This window comes from Cyprinodon tularosa, unplaced genomic scaffold, assembly GCF_016077235.1.
Source record: "Cyprinodon tularosa strain WSP-4 unplaced genomic scaffold, ASM1607723v1 ctg22, whole genome shotgun sequence".
Classification (NCBI taxonomy): domain Eukaryota; kingdom Metazoa; phylum Chordata; class Actinopteri; order Cyprinodontiformes; family Cyprinodontidae; genus Cyprinodon; species Cyprinodon tularosa.
The window spans coordinates 609,573-631,922 of record NW_024038821.1 but is presented as its reverse complement, the minus strand read 5'-3'; the positions used below and the strand labels follow the sequence as shown (position 1 = coordinate 631,922).

The following is a 22,350-nucleotide window of genomic DNA, read 5'->3' as shown; positions in this document are numbered from 1 at the left end:
TTTTTCCAAATTTGAATAATTTCCCAAATTTGTTGGGGTAGTTTTTTTATGCTGTTATTCTTGTAATGTCTCTGCGTGTCAGAGCTTAGGTCTTAAAAGTGATTCATAATGGTCTTAAAAGGTATCAAGTTTAGGACGTATAAAGAGAAAACACATCATGTACTGATATTGTCTATCGATGGAGTCAAGCCACACGGCTGCCAACTTGGAAAGGTCGCCCGATAAAAGCTCTTCATAAGCTGAAACTTCTGAAACAGGTTTGCTTTTGCTGAGGATTTTTCGTATGCTGCATTTATTCATTGAGGAGATGTGATTTTGGTAATGTGGTGCCGCCGTATCTTAACCACCTTTATAGCTGGATAAACACCTGAACCAAATGTTATACATAATGTAGTATAGCTAATTTTAGGAGGTTAACCTAAATAAAGAAATAATACAATCTAAGAATACAAACAATAAAGTGTTAATTTTTCTTTTGAACATTTATCTATCCAGCCCTGATATGGATAGTCTATTTGTCATGGTTTTGGTTCTGTTTAAGTTTTCTTTTTGAGTTTTCATTGGTTTCATTTCCATTTTGTGTCATTTAGTTGTTCCTCTAGCCTCCTTCTCGATGCTTCATCCACACCTGTTCCTTGTCAGCTTATAAGCCCAGTCTTTATTCTGTCTCCTATTTATACCCCTCTTTTGCAATTTCTAAGTGCTGGTTCTTCGTCGTTCCGTTGCTGCCCTGACGTCTCCTGGTTTTTGATTTTCCGTATTTTGTTTTGGACTTTGCTTCTGTTAGCCTTAGGATCACCATTAAATCTGCAAGGAACCACCTCAGCTTCAATCTCTGCATCTGGGTCCTCTAAAAATCCCCACACAACCTGACACCATGAATTTGGAAAAAAACATGCTGCACATTGTGTAGGCATCTTCTGTTTTGATTTAGCCAAGTAATTAGAATGACCACGCCAAAATGGTGGTCATATTTAATGCGCTGCAGAATGAGACCGAGTAGCTCAGTTAGAAAGACTAACAGGCCTTGGATCAAAGATCTTCAGTGGCTTCTCCTCTGTTAAGCTCTTGGCAATGTTCTCCATTTCTCTCAGCTATTTTTATGGCTCATTGTTTGGGAATAATAGCAGGAACAGTTTGATTTACCATTATTTACAGTTATTCACTGTTATTTACAGTACACTTCTCTAATTTTTTTACCTTTTTTACAATTTCAGAGGCCAGCCCTAATCCATTTCTTTTTGGGCAAATCCTACCTTAAAAAAAGAACCAGTACTTCACTTTTGACCTGAGTGCAGTGACATACAACTGAACACCGAAGAGGTCATCCACATGTAAGAAATCTAAGATGAATAATAAAAACCAAACACTTTTCCAGAGTGACAAAATGCACTCCCCTGTAGAGACAAGTATATGCATATTTAATCTCTCTTCAAGCTGTTCTATTAGTACAAATTAGATGTGAGTCAAAAATGTCCAACAAATATTTTGAGACTCTATTTTAAATTGTCCTTATAAAAAATACAAGCCGACACATAGCAGCCAAAAACAGGTGTCTGAACCAATTTTGATTTCTTAATCGGCCACATTTCAGAGGAAAAAAAAATTATGCAGTGGTTAAGCTATGCCAGCAAGGGAAGAAAATATTATTATTTGAGAAATGAGTGTACTAATTAACTGCAGGTGTGGTCTGCAAAACTAGTTCAGATGGATTTTCTAAGGAAACTTTGGAAAATGTTGCAATGTAATTCTTTCCTGAGTTATTGACAAAGTTTACATGATATTATTTCAATGGTTTCATTACCAAGTCTTTGAAATGGCTAAAGATTTAAAGCTTATGTGTTTTGCATCTATTGTTGTGAAATGTTTCAGTTTTCCTGAAGAATATTGGACTAAATATACATTTTTCACCACGTGGTACAAGGTCCTTTTGCTGCATTGGAAGCATCAAAAAATGAAGGAGAAAAACATGTAAGAAGGAGAATCCCTGCCGTTTATAGGCATCCTGATGGATATAATTGAGGCCTATGGACACCATAAGCAGGGCACGGAGGAGCACCTGTTCCTGGATGGCACCATGCCACTGATCTCTGTCTGCCTGCTGTGGAGGCTAGCTACCCACTGATGAGGAATTAGAAAGTCATTAAGGAACACAAATAGCAGGATGGCAGAGTCGAAACCAACTCCACAGTACGTTTGTGTCTTCATTATGCAATGATACAAAGATGAAGATGTAAATTATTGATCAGGTTTATTCTTCAAACCTAGATTTGGATTTTTTTTTTTGCGTAGAACTTTTTTTTATTTACTTGAAAATCTCCCTTTTCAGATTTTGAATGAAGGGTTCCTTATTTGTCAAGTAAAATGTCCTCATTAAAATATTCTAATGAACACATTAAATTAATAATTTCTTCTAAAAGAATAACTTTAATACATCAGAAATGTCAATTAAACTAAAAACAAGCAATTCATCACACTATATTGTCAAAAAAGGGCAATGTTCAGCTCTTTGATAATATCTACCTTGATATTGATGTGCCATGTCTCATTTGTGTCATGTTGAAAATGCAATTGTGCTCCCAGGTGCCATCTGTTTGGCGCTCACTCATCACATTTCCCCTCCAAATACAACTACTTGAGGGCACCTAATTAAAAGCTTCAAATAATGTTGGAAAAGGTCTCCACAGCTGGCTGGGTGGAGCAAGACTCCAGAGGTTCAGCTGAGGAGCAGAAACCCCTGGTTTCAGGTGACAAATTGAAAATGTACAATGCTAATGTATCTCCTGTATTTCAACCAAGCACTGAAATATTAGATGAACAGGTGTTTTAGTTGTGTTTAAGTTAGCAGTCATTATTCAGAGGCTTTAGGCAATTTTTATAAACTTTGAGTCTGTGGACTCAGGAATTATGTTAATGACTTCCTTCCTATCTGTTTAATTAACGTCACATTACAGCACCAAAAACGAGGCTGTGTAAATGTGTCACCGTCACTAACTCCCTGGGAATTACTTTAGTTTCATATCAGTTATTAACCTAGCAAGCAACTGAGGACCAGAATAAGAACCGATCAAAACTTTACAACCTCAACGCTATTTTTGATATTTTGAATTGAAAAACCTTCCTGGATGGGAAGCAAAACATCTTCAAACTTGGAAACTAAGTCCAGTTGATTGTTTTTTTTTTTTTTTTTTTTTACATTTTATGGATTTACAACCTTTTTGCTAAATGCCATGGGCCTGATCTTCAAAATGTCTGTGTGTGTTAAAACACATGGAAACTTGTTGACTGTCATTATCTTGGCGCTGATGGCTGAATTACTAATTTCATTCACCTGCTTAACTCCGCCCAGTTTCTCATTACAGTTCATCTGATCCACCTTCTTAAGCCTCTTTTTAACCAGACCTCTAACCGGTCATCAGTGCCAGATTATTCTTGAGCCAGTGGTGAGAGTGTTCTGCCTGTGGACCTCTGAGCCTGCCTTTCCCCATTCTGATCTGTTTGCCTGATTTGTCTCCAGACTCCTGCTGGATTCTGCCTGTTTACTAAATCTGGAATCAACTCTGCCCCATGTGTTAAAACAATAAAATACAGATGTAGAAACATTTAGCTGAATGGTAATGAAAGAAGCTACTTGTCTGTTTTCACATATAAAGTTTAGAAGTTTAATAAATATTTATGTTTAAAAACATAAACCCACACAAAGTCCAATCATTCACCCACCCGTCCGTCCGTCCGTCCATCCATCTGGTGGGACTGGTGCCTATCTCCAGCAGTCTACAGGCAAGAAGCAGGGTACACCCTGGACAGGTTGCCAGTCTGTTGCAGGGCAACACAGACACACACAGGACAAACAACCATGTGCACATTCACACACACTTAAGGACAATTGAGAGTTACCAATTAACCTAATGCTGCGTTCACACCGGGGGCAGCTGGCGCGACAGAAGCAGCGAGTTTACATGCAAAGTCAATGGTTGACGCGCGTCAAGGCGCAGCAAAAGGTCCTGCGGCGCGTTTCGAGCAGCAAGCGCAGCGCGTCTGAGCAGCTGAAGCAGCGCGTCGGGTGCGTTTTGGCATCTGACGCACGTGACGCGCCGCAAACGCGTTGCTGCTCGAGATGGAAAAATTTAATTTTTGCTGCTCGACGCGCCGCGTCAACCAATCAGAGAAGCTGATCTGGGAGCTGGCTGGGAGAGAGACACAGCGCTGATGACACAGACCGCTCTGATTACTCCTCTTAAACAGTTTATTAACGCATAATTAACTTAAAATATATAAATCTGCCGGCAGAATATGTTCGCTTTTATTATTGTGGTGCCTGCAGATCGGATTATTTAGATGAAAAACACCTACCAGCCGCCGCGGTAAACCGCGAGGAGGCGACCCGCCAGAGGCTGCTGATGAATGGATTCCTTCTGTCGGCGCACCGCCGGTATGTGGGGGTCTGAGCGGCTCCGACAGAAATAATATTGGGAGGCAGGATCGTAATCTGGATGAACTGACTGCACTGATGAAGTTTTCAGGTGTATTTTCTCACTTAAAAACATATTAAAACTACTTTATTCCCACTGATCACAGCAAATATAGCTGCAAGGCAGAGAAAGGATAGTGAAGCTCCGCCCAACGCGCGTCAGAGCCACTTTTGGACCACGCAGGCAGAGCAGCAAAGCTGCTTCAGCCGCGCGTCAGAACTAACTGGTACAAGCAGCAAAAATGAAGCAGCAGACGCGATTTTGCTGCTTTTGCTGCCCCCGGTGTGAACGCAGCATAACAGTCATGTTTTTGTACTGTGGAGGGAAGCTGGAGTACCCGGAGAGTACCCCTGCATGCATGGGGAGAACATGCAAACTCTATGCAGAAAGACCCTGGGTGAGGAATCAAACCCATAACCTTTTTGCTGCAATGCCACAGTGCTACCCAATGCCCCACCGTGCAACCCCCCCACACAAAGTCAAAGTCTTTTACCAGGTTGTTTAACGACCAAACTGCCTCAACTTAGACAGCTCTTTTAATGAATTTAATAACAGTATCGTAGCTCAACTATTGTTAATTAATTATGATAGTGACATACACAGTATCTTAAGAAAATTTGAAAAAAAATTTTGGCTAACTTCAGGAGAAAGGAAATGTGTTTTTATGTATTTATTTTTTTTAAAGAACCTCTAGCATGAACTATCTATTAAATGAGAACCGTTTTGGTGGATAAACAAAAAATTGATGTTTTTGGTCCTTTTAATAGTTGTCTAAGGGTTTTCTAAGATTTGGGTAAAAAGGTCCATAACATAAATAACACATTGTTCTCCTAAACCGGATTCGGCAACCCGCAGCTCCGGAGCCACAGGAGGCTCTTTAGCGCCCCCCTTGCGGCTCCCCGGAGCTTTTTCAAAAATGTATGAAAATAGATTTTTTGTTTTGTTTGTTTTAATATGGTGTGCAGGAGGTCAAACAAAAATTAATTATGTTTTCCAATGCTGTAAACATTTCTATAATAAATATATTTAAACATTAATTTGTGTCATAGCCATAGAGATGAGTGGTCATAACTTGCAACCAGCGTGGCGCCGTGCCAGGCAAACAAAACGGTGGGTGTGTCTCGGACCATGGATCCCAAAGGGGAAAAAAGGAATATAGTGAATGAAAAAATAAATTCAAAGAATAGATCGAATCATTTGCTTTCATTATCAATGTGGAAGGATTGCCTGCATTTTTGCTTTGTATTTAGGGGTTGTCAAAAAATAAAAATAAAAATTTGGAAAGGCATTTCCAACATGCAGCCGACCACCAAGTTGGGAATGAGAGAAAAAGTGCGATTGCAGAACTTCTGGATAAATTAAAGGAGTGCAAAGATAGATTAAAGAAGTGGATTGCATCTCCAAACTCCACTACTGCTGCCAGTTTTGTTGCAAGGATGGAAAACCATCCACAGATCAAACAGGTAGCACTCTGATGCAGGGATGGGAACTTTCATTCATTTTTTCCCCCAAATCCTAAAAATATAAATCATAGCGAGGAACAATGGTGACTAAGGAAGTTGGATTTCTGGGTTAAAGAGCTCTGCTCTGATGGATGTCAGTTCCTGCTTGGTTCCTCATGACTCAATCAACTCCTCCCAACAGAAACACGTCCATCATAGAAAGATTCCTTTATCATGTTTCTATCATTTCATCAATGCAACAAAACCTAAATGGCACTGTGAAGGGCGGTGAAGTGGTGAGTGGTGAATTCCACACAGTGAGAGCGTTCACTGCTCCTCCCTCACCTCATGCTATTATGTGACATTTGTTCCATGATAAACATTTATTCATGAATGCTTATTATATATTCAAGCCCACATAATCCTTTTCTATAGTGGGATAATACACTTAATGCCTGTGTTGCCATACGAGGCATAAATAAGACTTTTACATTTTTGTGGCTCCAGACAGATTTATTGTTTGGTTGTTAAAGTCCAATATGGCTCTTTGAGCAGTTTGGGTTGCCAACCCCTGTCCTAAACCAACCTTCTCAGGTGATTCTGCATAATCCAAAGCTTCCCTGGACCAGAAGACATGTTCAGGTCCTCAGAATCAGAATAAGAATCAAGTTAATTGGCAAGTAGGTTTGCACTTACAAGGAATTTGACTTGGTGTTCCTTGTAGGATATACTGGGTTTGCTTTCAAATCTCTTTCCAGAAGGATCAGCCAGTAAAACCTTCAAAAGAAAGGGTCCAGAATGCTCTCTTATTAACCCCCTCTGTCATGATGGGTTCACTGATGAGACCCAGCTATGCAGAACACCATGGAGACGGAAACAATAGTAAAAGTTTAACAGAGTTTATTGTTTACAAGCACATGGGAATATGACTGGAACTGGTTCAGGCCTGGGGACTGGTTCCATGGATTCTGTGTAGGTAACAGAGCAGTTAGCTTGGGAGCAATGGGGTTTGGTTTTGTGATGTTCAGATTTATACCTTGAGGGTTCCGGTTTGAACTCAGAGAGAGGAGTTGTTGGGTCCAGAGAAGGTTTGTGTCAGCAGAGTCCAGAAACTGCTTCAGCGTCTTACTTCTGATGAGGGAGCAGACCTTGGCTTTTGGTTTCCAGCTCTTAATCCTGAGCTGCATGGGAATCCAGAGAAGAGTCTTCGGGTTTGGCTCAGAGGGCAGGCTCGGCAGTCTAAGCTCCTCCAGAGCTTACGGAGAAAAACTGGTTTCCTGGAAACAGAGACAAAAGGATTAGAATCCAAGCAGGACTCAAAGAGCAATAAGATTTCTCAGAGGGTTCTTTGGCTCAGGTGCTAACCAACGAGATTCAACACTGCGGCGTCGAGGCAAGGTCTGAAGACAGCTTTTATAGTGTGGATCCTCTGATGATGGAACGAGCCACAGGTGCGTCGCAGGCTCGGCTCAGGAGGATCCACGGCGGACTCTGCTGGAGAAAGGTGGTACTTCTCCAGCTCCCAACAGTACCCCCCCCCCTCAACGACCGCCTCTTGGCGGTCCGGAAGACGTCGATGGCAGAGAGCGCTCATACTCCTCGATCAAGGAGGGATCGCCGATGTAGGAGCCAGGAACCCACTGGCGATCCTCCGGACCGTAGCCCTCCCAATCGACGAGGTACTGCCAACCGCGACCTCGCCGACGGGAGTCCACGATCCGGCGGACGGTGAAGGCTGGATGACCATCGACTTCCAGGGCGGGTGGAGGTGAGTCGGATGGTGGGCACAATGGACTTGAGATGACTGGTTTCACTTGAGAGACGTGGAACGTGGGATGGATGCGGAGAGTCGGAGGTAATTGGAGGCGTATGGCAGACGGGTTGATGACCTGGGTAATCCTGTATGGACCAATGTACCTGGGTGAAAGTTTGCGAGACATCCCCTTGAGGGGGATGTCCCGAGTGGATAGCCATACCTCCTGTCCGACTGTGTACTCGGGGGCCGGGCGTCTCCTGGAGTCAGCAAAACGCTTGGTTGTCTCGGAGGAGCGATTGAGAACAGAAATGGTTTCCCTCCAGATGCGCTGGCATCGATGGATGTGCTGGTTTACGGACTGGACTGAGATTTCTTTTTCGTCTGCGGGAAAAAGAGGTGGTTGATAGCCAAGACTGACCTGGAATGGAGATTGTCCGGTGGAGGCTGATTTGAGGGAATTGTGAGCGTACTCGATCCAGGTTATGTACTGACTCCAGTCGGTGGGGTTACTTGAAGTCAAACAGCGGAGGGTGGACTCGAGCTGCTGGTTCATACGTTCTGTTTGTCCGTTGGATTGTGGATGGTAGCCAGAGGTTAGCGAGGACTTACAATTGAGAGCAGAGCAGAAGGCCTTCCAGACTTGGGAGATGAATTGAGGTCCGCGATCTGAAAGAATCTCCTGGGGGATCCCATGTAACCGGAAGACGTGCTTGATCAGGAGCTGGGCGGTTTGAAAAGCCGTGGGAAGTTTTCTAAGAGGGATCAGATGACAAGACTTTGAAAATCGGTCAACAATGGTGAAGATTGTAGACATATCTCGGGAGATGGGTAGACCAGTGACGAAATCTATAGCGATATGGGACCAAGGGCGCGAGGGGACAGGAAGCGGATGCAGCAGACCTGAAGGTGGTTGGTGAGAGGCTTTGTTTCTGGCGCAGGTGGCACAAGCCAAGACATACTCCTTGACGTCTTTATGTAGAGTTGGCCACCAGAAACGTCTCGAGATTAAAGCTACTGTTCTGCTCACCCCCGGATGAGCGGAGAATTTGGCAGCATGCATCCACTGTATCAGGCGAGCTCTAACAGAAGATGGGACATATGTTCGATTAGCCGGACCGTTACCTGGGTCAGGTTCAGAAGCAAGGGCTGAGTTTATAAGATCGGTGATCTCCCATGTGACCACTCCAACAGTGCAGGATGCTGGTAGGACTGGTTCAGGCGTCTCGGGTTGATCAACAGAGTAAAGACGAGAGAAAGAGTCGGGTTTGACGTTCTTGGATCCGGGTCTGTAGGAAATAATGAGATTGAAGCGAGAGAAAAATAGGGACCACCTGGACTGACGAGGATTGGCTTGTTTAGCTGATTGGATGTAAGCAAGATTCTTGTGATCAGTCCAGACAAGAATCGGGTGCTCAGCTCCTTCCAACCAGTGTCTCCATTCCTCCAATGCCAATTTTATGGCCAAAAGTTCTCGGTCTCCAACGTCGTAGTTTTGCTCTGCGGAGGAAAGTCTACGAGAAAAATAGGCACAAGGATGAACCTTTTGATCTGAGTCAAGTCTTTGAGATAACACAGCACCCACTCCAGAGCCGGAAGCGTCAACCTCGAGGATAAATTGTTTAGCTGGATCGGGTTGGATTAGCACTGGGGCTCTGGAAAACAAAGTTTTTAGTTTAACAAATGCAGTTTGTGCCTCGGGGGTCCATTGGAAGGTTCTCTTGACTGATGTTAGGGAGGTTAGAGGGAGAGCTGTTTGGCTGTAATTTCTGATGAATCTCCGGTAGAAGTTGGCGAAACCCAGGAATCTCTAATTGTTTACGATTTTCGGGCACAGGCCAATCCAAGACTGCCTTTACCTTATCCTCTGAAGGTTTAATCTGCCCACCCTCGAGCACAAACCCCAAAAAGGTGACTGAAGACTGATGAAACTCGCATTTTTCGGCTTTGACGAAAAGTTTATTTTCCAGGAGTCTTTGTAACACTAGGCGGACATGTTTCTTGTGCTCGGAATGGTTCTTGGAATAAATGAGTATGTCATCAATGTAAACGAACACGAATACATTCAGGAAGTCTCTGAGAACGTCGTTAACCAGGGCTTGGAAACATGCAGGGGCATTAGTTAGACCAAAAGGCATGACCAAATATTCAAATTGGCCCAAGGGAGTCTTAAAGGCTGTTTTCCACTCATCTCCGTCACGTATTCGGAGAAGGTGATAAGCGTTCCTCAAGTGGAGTTTGGTAAAAACAGTTGCCCCTTGAACTGGTTCAAAAGCTGAAGCGAGTAGTGGGAGAGGGTACTTATTTTTAATAGTTATTTGGTTCAGGCCTCTGTAATCTATACAGGGTCTTAGAGAACCGTCCTTCTTGCCAACAAAAAAGAACCCTGCACCCAACGGAGAAGAAGATGGGCGAATTATTCCGGCAGCTAAAGACTCATTTATGTATTTTTCCATAGTTTCTCGTTCTGGTTTGGAAATATTATAAAGTCTGCTGCTGGGAAGGGGAGCTCCAGGTAATAGCTCAATCGCACAGTCATATGGTCTGTGTGGTGGAAGGGACGTAGCACTGACCTTACTGAAGACAGGAGCCAAATCATGGTACTCGGAAGGGACAGAAGAAAGGTCAGGAGAGTCCATCTCCCCCCCACCTCTAGGGGACCCCACAGCGGGAGCTGCTGAACGGAGGCATGTCTCATGACAAAGGGTGGACCAAGATTCCACGTGACGATCTGTCCAGTTAATATGGGGATTATGTTTCTCCAACCATTCAAAGCCAAGCACCAGAGGCGAACATGCGGAATGAAAAACAAAAAATGTTATGGTTTCACGATGATTACCTGAGATAAGTAGCTCAAGAGGCTGGGTTTGATGGGTGACCTGGTGGAGTTTCTTCCCATCAATAGCGGAAACACATAGAGGCTGGTTTAGAGGAACGGTTTCAATCTGAAGCTGCTGGACTAGATTAGAGTCAATTAAGTTTCGTTCACAGCCTGAATCGATGAAGGCAGAGAAAGAGAGGTTCTGGTCAGAGAAAAATAAAGTGGCTGGAAGCATCAGACGAGGAGATTTTTTAGAGTTAACATGGCCCGCCAGACTCCTCAAAACCTCTGACGGGCCCCGGCTTTTGATTTAGCTGGGCATGAAGCGATGAAGTGACCACTCTCACCACAGTAGATACACAGTTTGCTCAGAAAACGTCTTTGTCTTTCCTCAGGAGTCAGCCTTGTATGTCCAACCTGCATGGGTTCGATCTCCGTCTCACCAGTATGAGAGGCCTGAACAGGCAAAGGGAGAGACTGAGTCTTTGGTCTCAGCTTGGACAATTGTTCTGTGGGAGCAGAAAAAACAGTCACGTTATTGGAAGCGGGGGCAGAGGCAAAGGAACCCAGATTCTTATATTTAGAGCTGTTTCTGGCTCGGATTCTGTTATCCAACTTAATTGTGATGCGGATTAATTCCTCGAGTGTTGCAGGTTCGTCGAGGGTTGCTAGTTCATCCTTGATGCTTTCGTTTAAAGCCATAAAGTAAGCCCCCTTTAACGCACTTTGATTCCATCCGGAAGCTGCTGCTTTTACCCGGAAGTTAATGGAGAACTCCGCCACCGAAGCATTTCCCTGTTTGAGATTGAAAAGAGCACGAGAGTCAATAGTTTGATCTGTTTCTTGGTTGAAAACTTGCGAAAATTCTGAGACAAAATCTGAATATTGACAACTGAGGCTTTCGTCAGAGGCAAACCTTGCCTGAGCCCAATCCAGGGCTCTTCCTGTTAATTGGGACAAAATGAAAGTTATTTTCTTGAAATCCGTGGAAAAACTGCTGGGAGAGTTCTGAAAAATAAGGCGACATTGAAATAGAAAACCCTTGCAGTCCTTCATATTACCAGAAAATTTCTCTGGGAGACTTGGGCGGAACTCTGGTGATGACGTCACTGCCGGTGACCTCAGAGGTGGAACTGGACCCGGAAATGTTTGCACCGCCGGCGTGGCGTTAGCGCTGTTCATGTAGTTAGCATTGCTCTGAAGCATTTGATTTTGCATTTCAATATGGGTATTTAACTCACGAAGAGCCAGAGCGTGTCCATGGATTTGGGCTTCCTGCTCTTCCAAACGACGGCGGAGGTGATCTGCTGGGCCTTGTGTTTGGCCGCAGTGTTCTGTCATGATGGGTTCACTGATGAGACCCAGTTATGCAGAACACCACGGAGACGGAAACAATAGTAAAAGTTTAACAGAGTTTATTGTTTACAAGCACATGGGAATATGACTGGAACTGGTTCAGGCCTGGGGACTGGTTCACTGGAGTCTGTGTAGGTAACAGAGCAGTTAGCTTGGGAGCAATGGGGTTTGGTTTTGTGATGTTCAGATTTATACCTTGAGGGTTCCGGTTTGAACTCAGAGAGAGGAGTTGTTGGGTCCAGAGAAGGTTTGTTTCAGCAGAGTCCAGAAACTGCTTCAGCGTCTTACTTCTGATGAGGGAGCAGACCTTGGCTTTTGGTTTCCAGCTCTTAATCCTGAGCTGCATGGGAATCCAGAGAAGAGTCTTCGGGTTTGGCTCAGAGGGCAGGCTCGGCAGTCTAAGCTCCTCCAGAGCTTACGGAGAAAAACTGGTTTCCTGGAAACAGAGACAAAAGGATTAGAATCCAAGCAGGACTCAAAGAGCAATAAGATTTCTCAGAGGGTTCTTTGGCTCAGGTGCTAACCAACGAGATTCAACACTGCGGCGTCGAGGCAAGGTCTGAAGACAGCTTTTATAGTGTGGATCCTCTGATGATGGAACGAGCCACAGGTGCGTCGCAGGCTCGGCTCAGGAGGAGCCACGGCGGACTCTGCTGGAGAAAGGTGGTACTTCTCCAGCTCCCAACACCCTCAACTAACTCCTTTTTATGTGAAGGGGGGGCAGCTATTTGTTTAGTTTCACATGGATGTTGGAGCTTCTTGCCCTATTTCGAAGAAGTCCAGCCAGACAAAGAAGAAAGTTACTACCAGTTGGTTCCCTCCAGGAAATCCTCCTAGAAATAAATGTTTGTAAAGATTGGTAAATCGAAGGACTCAAAGTAACTTCAGAACTTCTTTCTATTTCTTTATGATACTTCTTTATCATAACAGATGTGCTACATCCTGATCCTATCAGGCCATTCCCTTAGAATGCCAGGGATATATACATCACGTATAGTATCTATTTCAAGTTTAAGAGTTTATCATCTTTTCAGTTTATCCATAGATAAATTTTTACAAAATAACTGAAACACCATGTTTGTCTTATTGTTTTTTTTTTTTAAATATCCATACAGACCGCCTGTGTGACCAGTAGTACCAACAAACTGCACCTGATTAAGTTATGTTAATTTTAATAGTGGCCCACACTAACTGTTGCAAATCAGCTGTTCAAAGAGACAGTTTACAAAAGGAACCACTGATTTGCTAAGTGAGAGAAAAGGTGTCATTCATGTGGATGGACTCAGGACTCACTCACAATCCATAATTGTTTCTCACTAGTCTGTGGGCCAACCTTAAGTTATTTCATAATCCTTCCCTCCGGAGATCAAACAGCAGAAATTATATGACACTGAGTAAATACTACAAAACTTTTGGGTAAACTACGGGCTGCATTAAAAAAAGAGTACGAGTATACCCACTTCTCCAGGGAGCACTGCACTACTGTGCCAAACCATAACACAGCAGAAAGCAATACAACAAAGCAAGGTTTCTTAACTATCTTTTTTTTAATTTTTTTATTGCTCTTAACATTCACATTAGTAGACCTCTTATTCTCTGGTCAAGATTCAAAGAAAAAAAAATTAGTGTGGATATATATAACTGAATTTAACATTGTAATGTATTTAAATTACTTTTACAAACTTGCAAAAACCACAAAAGAGAAGGAAGGAAGGAAGGAAGGAAGGAAGGAAGGAAGGAAGGAAGGAAGGAAGGAAGGAAGGAAGGAAGGAAGGAAGGAAGGAAGGAAGGAAAGAAAAAGGATCTATAAAAGGAAGGATTAACTAAGGACAAATAAAAAATTAAACAAAGGAGAAAATGGAAAAAAGATCAAAAGAAAGACAAAAAACAAAAGAAGGTAGAATAATGTAAATACATACATCATATTATCCTTACTCTATTAGCTTTTTTTAATCCTACAGGGAAATATTTAAGTTAAAATGCACACATTTCCAGGCTTTTCTGAGCGCCTCATTGCACTGAAAGATTTTAAAGTGACTACGTCCTTCATTTCTGGCAGCGTTACTCTTATTTATGTATGCAACAAAAAAGTTCGGTTAGCTCTGACTCTATGATTCTACAGCTCACTGTTCGGTCGCCCAGTTATTCATATTGACCACATGTCCAGTAACTTCAGCAGACTGTGTCAGATCGCAGCGTGATGAGTGTCTGTTTCACTGAAGCCCTCAAATGCATCAAGTGTATTACAGCCCATTTCAGGCCACAGTGCTCAAGAGGTCGGGGCGTATGGAGATCTGACAGATCCAATGAACATGACTTTAAAGCCTATCTTTTACACTTAAATTCTGCAGCCACGATGTACTGTACGCTGCGAGTTACCCCAAGGCTCAGTAACCGTGTGAGTCATTGACATACCAGTGACTCGACTGCACAGTCAATTACACATCTACCTTTCATGGGACAGCAGCACAAGGCAGGCAATAAGTTCATCCATGCATTCAACCTACAGCAGCCATGCTTTCACCAAAGGTGAAACCCATATGCAGACAAGGGAGACAAGAGGATATTAGGCTAGTTTTTTTTTGTTCTATGTGGAGAATAAAGGTTAATAACAGTCCTTTTCTGTGTCATATTTGACATGACCAGTCATCGCAGTAATTACAATCATTACACTCCAAAGGATGTCTAGTTATCCTTCTTAAACACAGGCCACACAAAGGAAATCAATTATTCAATCAGAGCTCTCCCATTCATCCCTGCCTGAGTTCACTTAATTTTGGGCCTGGGTGAATCTGCCGCAAATAAACCCCAAGACTGCCGAAGAAAAGACGAACAGGCCCCTAATTTGTACGCTTTCAGACGGTCAATCACGTTTCAAAGGAATGCAAGCTTATTCTGACAATCAGGCCGACGTGAATGGGAATGGGTTTCATCTGCTACTTTACATAAGTTATCTGGTGATAAAGAGGGCAGACGAGGAGAGGGAGGGGTGAGCTATCTGACGAGAAGTACAAGCCAGTGGGCCCCCTCCAAGCCTGCTTCACCCCACCCCTCCCCTTCCTCTCTCTTCTTTCTCTCATCCCCCTTTCACCTCATCTCTCACCCATCCTCCGCTCTTCATCTCACCCGTGCCCACTAGGATTGGCAGCATGTAATTTAAAAGCATGGGCACAAAGACCAAATGCCAAGCCCATAATGGAAGATGGTTGTGTTTGGATTTAAATGGGCTTCTCTGCTCAGGGCCCAGGGCCTGTAATTAAGATCACTGGGACAAAGGAGAGGAGACAGTCTTACAATGCAGTCAGGACCTGGTTGAAGAAGAGGGGGTGACAAATATCAACTCCTTGCACCAAAAATGGAAGAGTTTTTTTTTTTCTTTTTCAAAATGACTCCTCAGTGGTGATAAAAGGGGAGAAAAGTTGAGGTAAAGTAGAACCGTAGAATATGCAGGATTGTGATGGGACTGGTTCCTATCTCCTGCAGTCTGTGGGTAAAAGGCGGGGTACTTCACCAGTCTGTCACAGAACCTTTAAACCTTTATCATTTTTTTACTTTTGTTGTCCTTTACATAGAAATAATTGACCATTCACACAGAAAATGGAGGTTGGAAGCATTTTGCCATTAATGGTTTCCCAATGTGGAATGTTGAGAGCAGCAGATGCAAAGCAATAAAGCCATAAGTTATTTTCTAATAGTTAAACCAAACAGCATAAAGTTTAAAGCTACTGTAATAATTTCGCCATTCATATAGTACACTTTTATATCAGAAATCAAAACCTCTTCACATGTTCCATTTGCATAACATGTACTATTTCCAGCCTCCGTGTCATGGGCAAACAATCTTTAGCTTCTCTGTAGAACTGTGTAAGTAGCGAACTATTCATAGAAGAACTTTGATTTATCATGATGTAGAGTTTTTTATTACCACACCAGAAAAAGTTCCCATTTGGTTTTGATGACTTACATATAATCTTTTTTTAAATGAAGTGGTTGGATGGTTTATACATTATTTAATAGCTGCAACCCATGAAATTTAGGTAGATATACTTAAGATGAATTACATGCCCATCCGGGGTTCCACAAGGGCCTGTTCTAGATCCTTTACAGTTTTTGATACATTTTGTAATACCCTTGGGGTAAAAGTTCCTGATTCGGCTTTGTCTAGTCTAGGGTATCTCCAATAGGTCTTTAAGGAGGTTTTGATGTATAATATCAGTGAAAGTGAAGTTGAACAAAAGGGCTTTATGAACTTTTACATGTTCAGGATACTTAATTTCACCACCTGTTATGAGAAGATTCATTATTTAATAAAAATGTAAAGATTACACTGGATTTTGTTCTAGAAATATATATTTTTCTATATTTATTTTAATTAATATGGACAAAATGTTGCCTGTTATTGAAAAGAGAAGTAGTGCATCATGCTTTAAGGTGCTGATGAAGATTCTCAGTCATCCAGGTCATAGTCATTCCGTAAAAAATAAATATCCACTGGACTTGGTTTCCAAGATTTGAAGACGTTTCGCCACCTCTCCAGGAAGCTTTCTCAATTCAAATGTCTGGATCCGCAGTGAGTTTGAGTCTTATATTGCTATAAGATGCTATAAGATATTGCTTTATTGCTATACGACTCAAACTCAATGCGGATCCAGACATTTGAATTGAGAAAGCTTCCTGGAGAGGTGGCGAAACGTCTTCAAATCTTGGAAACCAAGTCCAGTGGATATTTTTTGAATTTTTACGGCATGCTTTAAGGTCTATATAATGGGACAAGTTTTATTGCAAACTGGTCAACCGTAATTACTCACCACATTAGCTATGTAAAATATCTCCTTTACATGGTGAAACAAGGAACAGTGTTTGAATAGGGGATATTTTGAAAGATTTGGTTGCAAGAGTAGGAGCTAAATTTAGAAAGAAACAAAAACTGATGTTTACAGAACCTGATGTCTGGAAGAACTTTATATGTAACCCTCATCTGCAAAACTGAATCATCCTTGAATGAATGCAAAGCCCTCCAAGAAAGAATATAACCGTACTGTAAGTATTTCTGTCCACGTAGTTCGAGTCTCTTTTGTGTAAACTCTGTATATTTGAGCTGTTTTCCTGCTGTGTTGGTTCTGCCTTTCAATTGAAACCTATGATCTAAATGGGAGAAAATGAACAATTAACCAAAATTTAATTGGAATTTCTATAACTAAATGTATATATTTATAAGATAAAGATGCCTATATACTTGATTTACCAAAATGTTAGATATTAACTGCTTACAACTTTTTAATAGAAACCCAAAAGATTAATGAACCACCCCTTCAGGATGACAATGTATCTGAAATTAGTCTTGGCCAACTTTCAAGGATCTAGCATAGAAGATGCATGCCTTTGATTCCTTATGGAGTATGTCACATTGCAAAGAGCAGCTTAACTTCAGAGAGAATTACTATCACTAGGCACCAACTCCATCAGCATTCCTGTAGGGGTATTTGATCAATCTGAATGATGAAAAGACTATGGAGAGGCCTTCAAACCCAGATAGAGGGCTGGAAGTTTCGTCCTCCAACATCCATACTCGCGCAATCACTCTCTCAAGCGTTTTTTTTTTTTTGTTCCCGAGGACACACTCTAAGCGCCTGGTGCTCTGGGTGGTTGTGTGTTCAGACCTTTTTGCCGTTTAATTAGATTTGTTAAAACAATTTTTGGAGTGCTTTATTCGGTAAAAGCTCTCAGGGGTTAATATCCGCAGAACACTTCTGTTCAGCTTCTTTTCACCAATGGAGCATAAATTATTTAAATTATTCAGAATTGTGCGACCTTTTATCTCACCCCTTTGAAGGCAGCAAATTAAAAATGCAAATGGCCTAACTAATTAATATGCAAATTCATTCATTCCCAGTTAACAATTAGCAATTAAACCTGCAGTGTCTAGAAAGAGCACTGACAAAATTAGCAACTTATTTTTTTCATTTAAATAATAGCCTATATGCAAAAAAAAGATGACTTTTGCAGACAGCCACCTGTCTTAACACAAACTAAATTAATCAGAGAGAGCAATCTGAGTGTTGTCATGTTGCAAACAGAAATATATTGCCTTTCTCTTTGTATATTTCATAACTCAATCAAGCGTTAATTGAAACATGAAAGTCTGAGAGAGATTCTCCATGAGTGTGAGGAGCTTTTGGAAGAGCAGAAAAAGCAACAGTCAAAAGCAGGCAGATAGAGAGTTTCTTCATTACATAATGCAGATTAAGAGAGTGTCCAACACTTTATTGCTATGGTCAGATATCCAGAGCAAAAAGTACAGCAGCAGCAGCACCATAAAACACAGAGAGCTGTCAGACGGCTTCCTATTTCCTTCAATGCGCTCAAATGTAATCACACCACTATCTACCATATTACACCTTATGATACCTAATGTTACAAAGCCGACATCAATCATGCATGCCAAGCCCCTGAATGTCTCTCCAGTGTGTGAATTTAACCAGATCCAGATCCTTTGAAGTGATAGCTGGAAGGTGCGGGGGCCGGGGAGGCGGCAAACGCTCTTCCTTGTAAAGGTTATCTGTGATACACAGACCCGGGGGCAACCTGCCTCCTTGCACGCCGCCGCCATTCAGCCGGGAACGTATACAGGCGATGTATGCGTGGAGATCACTGTCAGCTGCCAGGCTGTGTATGACAATGGAGGTCAGCCAGTCAGTCAAACAGGGAAAAACAGGAAGTAGTGAAGAGAGAGATTTCTTTTTTTTCCACTTTTTCATAAACCCTTAGATAAGAAAAAAAATTTTTACTTTATTGATCTCACATTGGAGAAATTTACCACTGCATTTAACCCCCTTGAGGAGCAGTGGGCTGCCATCGTGGGGCGCTTGGGGAGCAATCAGGGGTTAAAGGTCTTGCTCAGAGACCCAGAGTGGCAGGCTGTGGGAGTTACAGTAGTTTCAAACTCACAACCTTAGGATTTCAAGCTCTATGCCCTAATCACTAGGCCGCCACTTATATAATTTATATTTTTTAATTTCCAATTGCTTCCTACTCCACACATCCTTGAGTGGGTCACACTCTCTACCAATCCTCATTTATGGGAATTTCAGATTCTTAACATAGTATATGTGTCACTTCTTAAATATATTATTTAACATGGTAAAATCTAATACATGTAGGTATCAACTTCATCTGTTACCTCAGAAATTACTGCATGCCATCTAATTCAGGATTTCTTAACCCTGCTCCTCAGGGCCTCCTGTTCTACATGTTTTAAGTATTTCCTTGCCTTCACCCACCTGACCTGAATGAAAAGGTAATTAACAGGCTTTTGCAGCATTTCATGGCTACTGAAGAGGCAATGCAATCACTTCAAACATGTGTGCTTAAGTACAGACACATCTATCACATGAAGGACAGTGGCCCCTTAGAACCAGGGTTGTTTGTTTTGTAGCATGTTCCACCCACATAAAGCAAACTTAAACTGGCAAATATGATGGATGTACAGAGCTGTTTGTATGGGATGCTAAACTTGGGGTCCACTTCCTCTTACGTTCAAAATTCACCATCCACTTATGAGTTCTGATACAGATTTATTAAAAAAAAAAAAAAAAAAACATTCTACCAAAGCACTTCAAGTCTGTTAGAACCAAGTTGTAATAATGAAGCTTAAGATAAAATTCAATCAGGAAGACTCTTAACAACTTAACCTGAACCACCTGCGAAATCCCTTGTTCAGCTCCAGCCAGTGAACTTGGAGGCCACACCTTCTCTGTAGTCAATCATCTTTCAAGATCCTCTTCATCCAGCTCCTGGCCTAGCCTCCCTGTAGCAGGCCAGAAAACTTTCGCCCACCTCCACCCCATCTCCTCCCCCACTCTAAGACTATTCTCAGTCCCACTCACCCTCTGGCTTATTTCACCACCAGTGTTCGAGCCCTGGGGTGAAGATTAATCTAATTATTTTCCAAGGTTACTCATTCAAGCGAATGTTGATTCACAGCATGAAAGTTTGTTGCCGGGGCTCAAGTGCCAAAAAAGTTATTTCATTTATGTCTTTATCTGCTTCTGTCTCCTTGAATCTCAGTCGGCCTTGGAAGATGGCCACTCAAACTGAGCCTGCTTCTGCTGGAGGTGTCTTCCTGTTAAAAGGGAGTTTTCCTCTCCACTGTCGCTACATGCATGCTTATTATTAAGGGATTGCAGAGAATTAACAATCAGCTGGTTTTCCATAGATAGAAATAGGTTGAAGGATATGATTGTGTTACCTGTATTAATAAATACAATCATTTTCTAATTACAGTTTCTTTCTGTGTGAATCTCTCCAGGTTAAATTCATTATGTTTAAATGCACCAGGATGGAAAATGTCCTTTTTGCCTTATGTGAAAATCTGGTGTAATATTTTATTTGCTTTAATTATATGTTAAAAAGTCAACAGACCATTTTAAAGATAATTTTGATTGTTTTTGATAGTTTTGATAGACGTAAGACTTTAAATGGCCAAATAACTGTTTACTAAATAAATCAAAAAGTATGTTATGCTGTCAGTAACCCTGTCAGTTTCAAGTATATGATATGACAGGTCTAGTAAATTCTCATCAGTGCATACAGAACATCTACACAGTGTTATTATCAGGCTAAGTGATATTAGAAGCAATAGTGTGTAAGGGATGTGGTAGTAAATATCTTTATTTGGAGTCTGCATAACTGTGAAGTGACAAGAAACTTGGATCAAATGCAACTAATTGCGACTGATAATGTAAAACATATTTATGTAGAGTGAGATTTCAAAGGAAAGCTTGAGTCTGTTTTTCCAAGAGAATGAGAGCAGCTAACCCTGTTTGGGCTGGTTCTATTTGTAAGCCTGTTTTTTTAAAACTTGAAATAAGATATTTTGATATTGTCTGGTATTGTTAAATGGAGTTAACACCAATCTAAACTTTAAATCCCACTGGATTTTTAACACGCATTTAGTATCCACTGGCATGGGGCATCATAACTAGATTGCAGCTCAGGTTTCAAAGTCAAATCGGATGCACTATTATAATCACTGTCAGCCTCACTTCTACTGTCAGCCAGTGACTTCCACCTTGAAGCTCGACCAGCACCATCATCATCTTCTTACATATGCTCTGTGATTACCAGGGCCTTTTAAACATGATTCTTGTGTTTCCTTAACTTGCACTAAGTGCCATCGTCCCCTGACGCCTGCATGCTATATTGCCAAAGTGAGCTCATATATTATTTATTGCAGTTTAATATTGTTTTTGAATATTTGTACTGCCTATAGGCCTGGTTTGCAGATGCATTTTATGCTTTAATTTCTCCTCGGAATTGATTTTGTTTTTGCTGTGAGTGTTGGTTGATTAAAAGCATGTTATTGAATAACAAATTGAACACACAAGATAATATTATCCATATTGCCACTCTGTCCTCAAACATCTTTAGATTATTTAAATTTCATGCACTTTATTAATCAAATATGTTTTCTATGTTCTGCAAACTAAATCTGTTTCCACATACCTTGCTGACCATTACGCCACTGACACCCTGCAGCTCTAATTCACTTGCTGGTTTTCATAGACATGCTGCTAATATACTAGCTGCCGCATAATTGCTGCACTCCCCACAAGACACTCCACATGCATCTCTTTATCCGCTCATTCGTGGAATAAATAGAACTAAAACACAAGAAATGCAGCAAAGAGCCTCTTTCAAGCAAATAGGCTGGGGGTGGGGTAGATAATTAATTCTGAGATTAATGTACTGTAGCAGTGGTGTGTTATTAAAACGCTATTTTTAAATTACAGCTCAGAAAGCACCCCCTTGGGATTAAGAGTGTTAGCCACTGATCTCTGCTTAAGTTATGGATAGAAAAGAGGGGGGTTATGTTTAACATGCCCAGGTCCCATCTTATGGCTCACGCTGTGTGCTGACACTGGAAATCTTTTTGGTGTTTTTTTTTTCTTTTTCTTTCGCCTCAGTGACTCAATAAAAAGCCTAAAGTGCCTTTATCAGTGCAGCTGGAAGTTGTGCCTTCCACTAAGTATTTAGAGTGTTTGATAGGCAAGGGCCACTGCTGCCTCTTACAAGTGGCATTTGATTAATGGAGCATGCGGTGTCTATTGTAAAACAATTGTTGGCGGAACAAGGAAATGTTAGGAGGTTGTAAGATAGATGACAGATCGTCTGGTGATTTACCATTTAAAAGGTACATAGCTCAGTGTGAGACATAGTGCAACTAAAAGGCTAAAGCCATCTTAAATAAGTAGAGCATTTACTTTTACTTTTTAGGTATAGGAATGATAACTGATGACTACATAAAAGTGTTTTATGGCTGCATCACAACTACTCCACAGTGGCAAAGGAATATAACTACTTAATACATATTTCATATGCAATCTCTGTTTAAGTTCGACATTTTTCGCAATTTAGAATTGGGATATGTTACTAAAAGTTGTCATACCCCTTGAACTTTTTAAACAGTTTGCTTAATTAAAAAAACAAAACAAATAATGTTTACTC

At 41.6% G+C, this 22,350-nt stretch overlaps 1 long non-coding RNA gene across 1 annotated transcript; it reads right to left on the bottom strand.

Moving 5' to 3' along the window:
- Nucleotides 1-11,886: 11,886 nt before the first annotated feature.
- Nucleotides 11,887-12,193, bottom strand: LOC119784118. Its single transcript, XR_005280893.1, has 2 exons — nucleotides 12,040-12,193; nucleotides 11,887-11,971 (listed from the first exon to the last, which is right to left on the bottom strand). It is a non-coding gene; the product is annotated as an uncharacterized LOC119784118 (long non-coding RNA).
- Nucleotides 12,194-22,350: the final 10,157 nt, after the last annotated feature.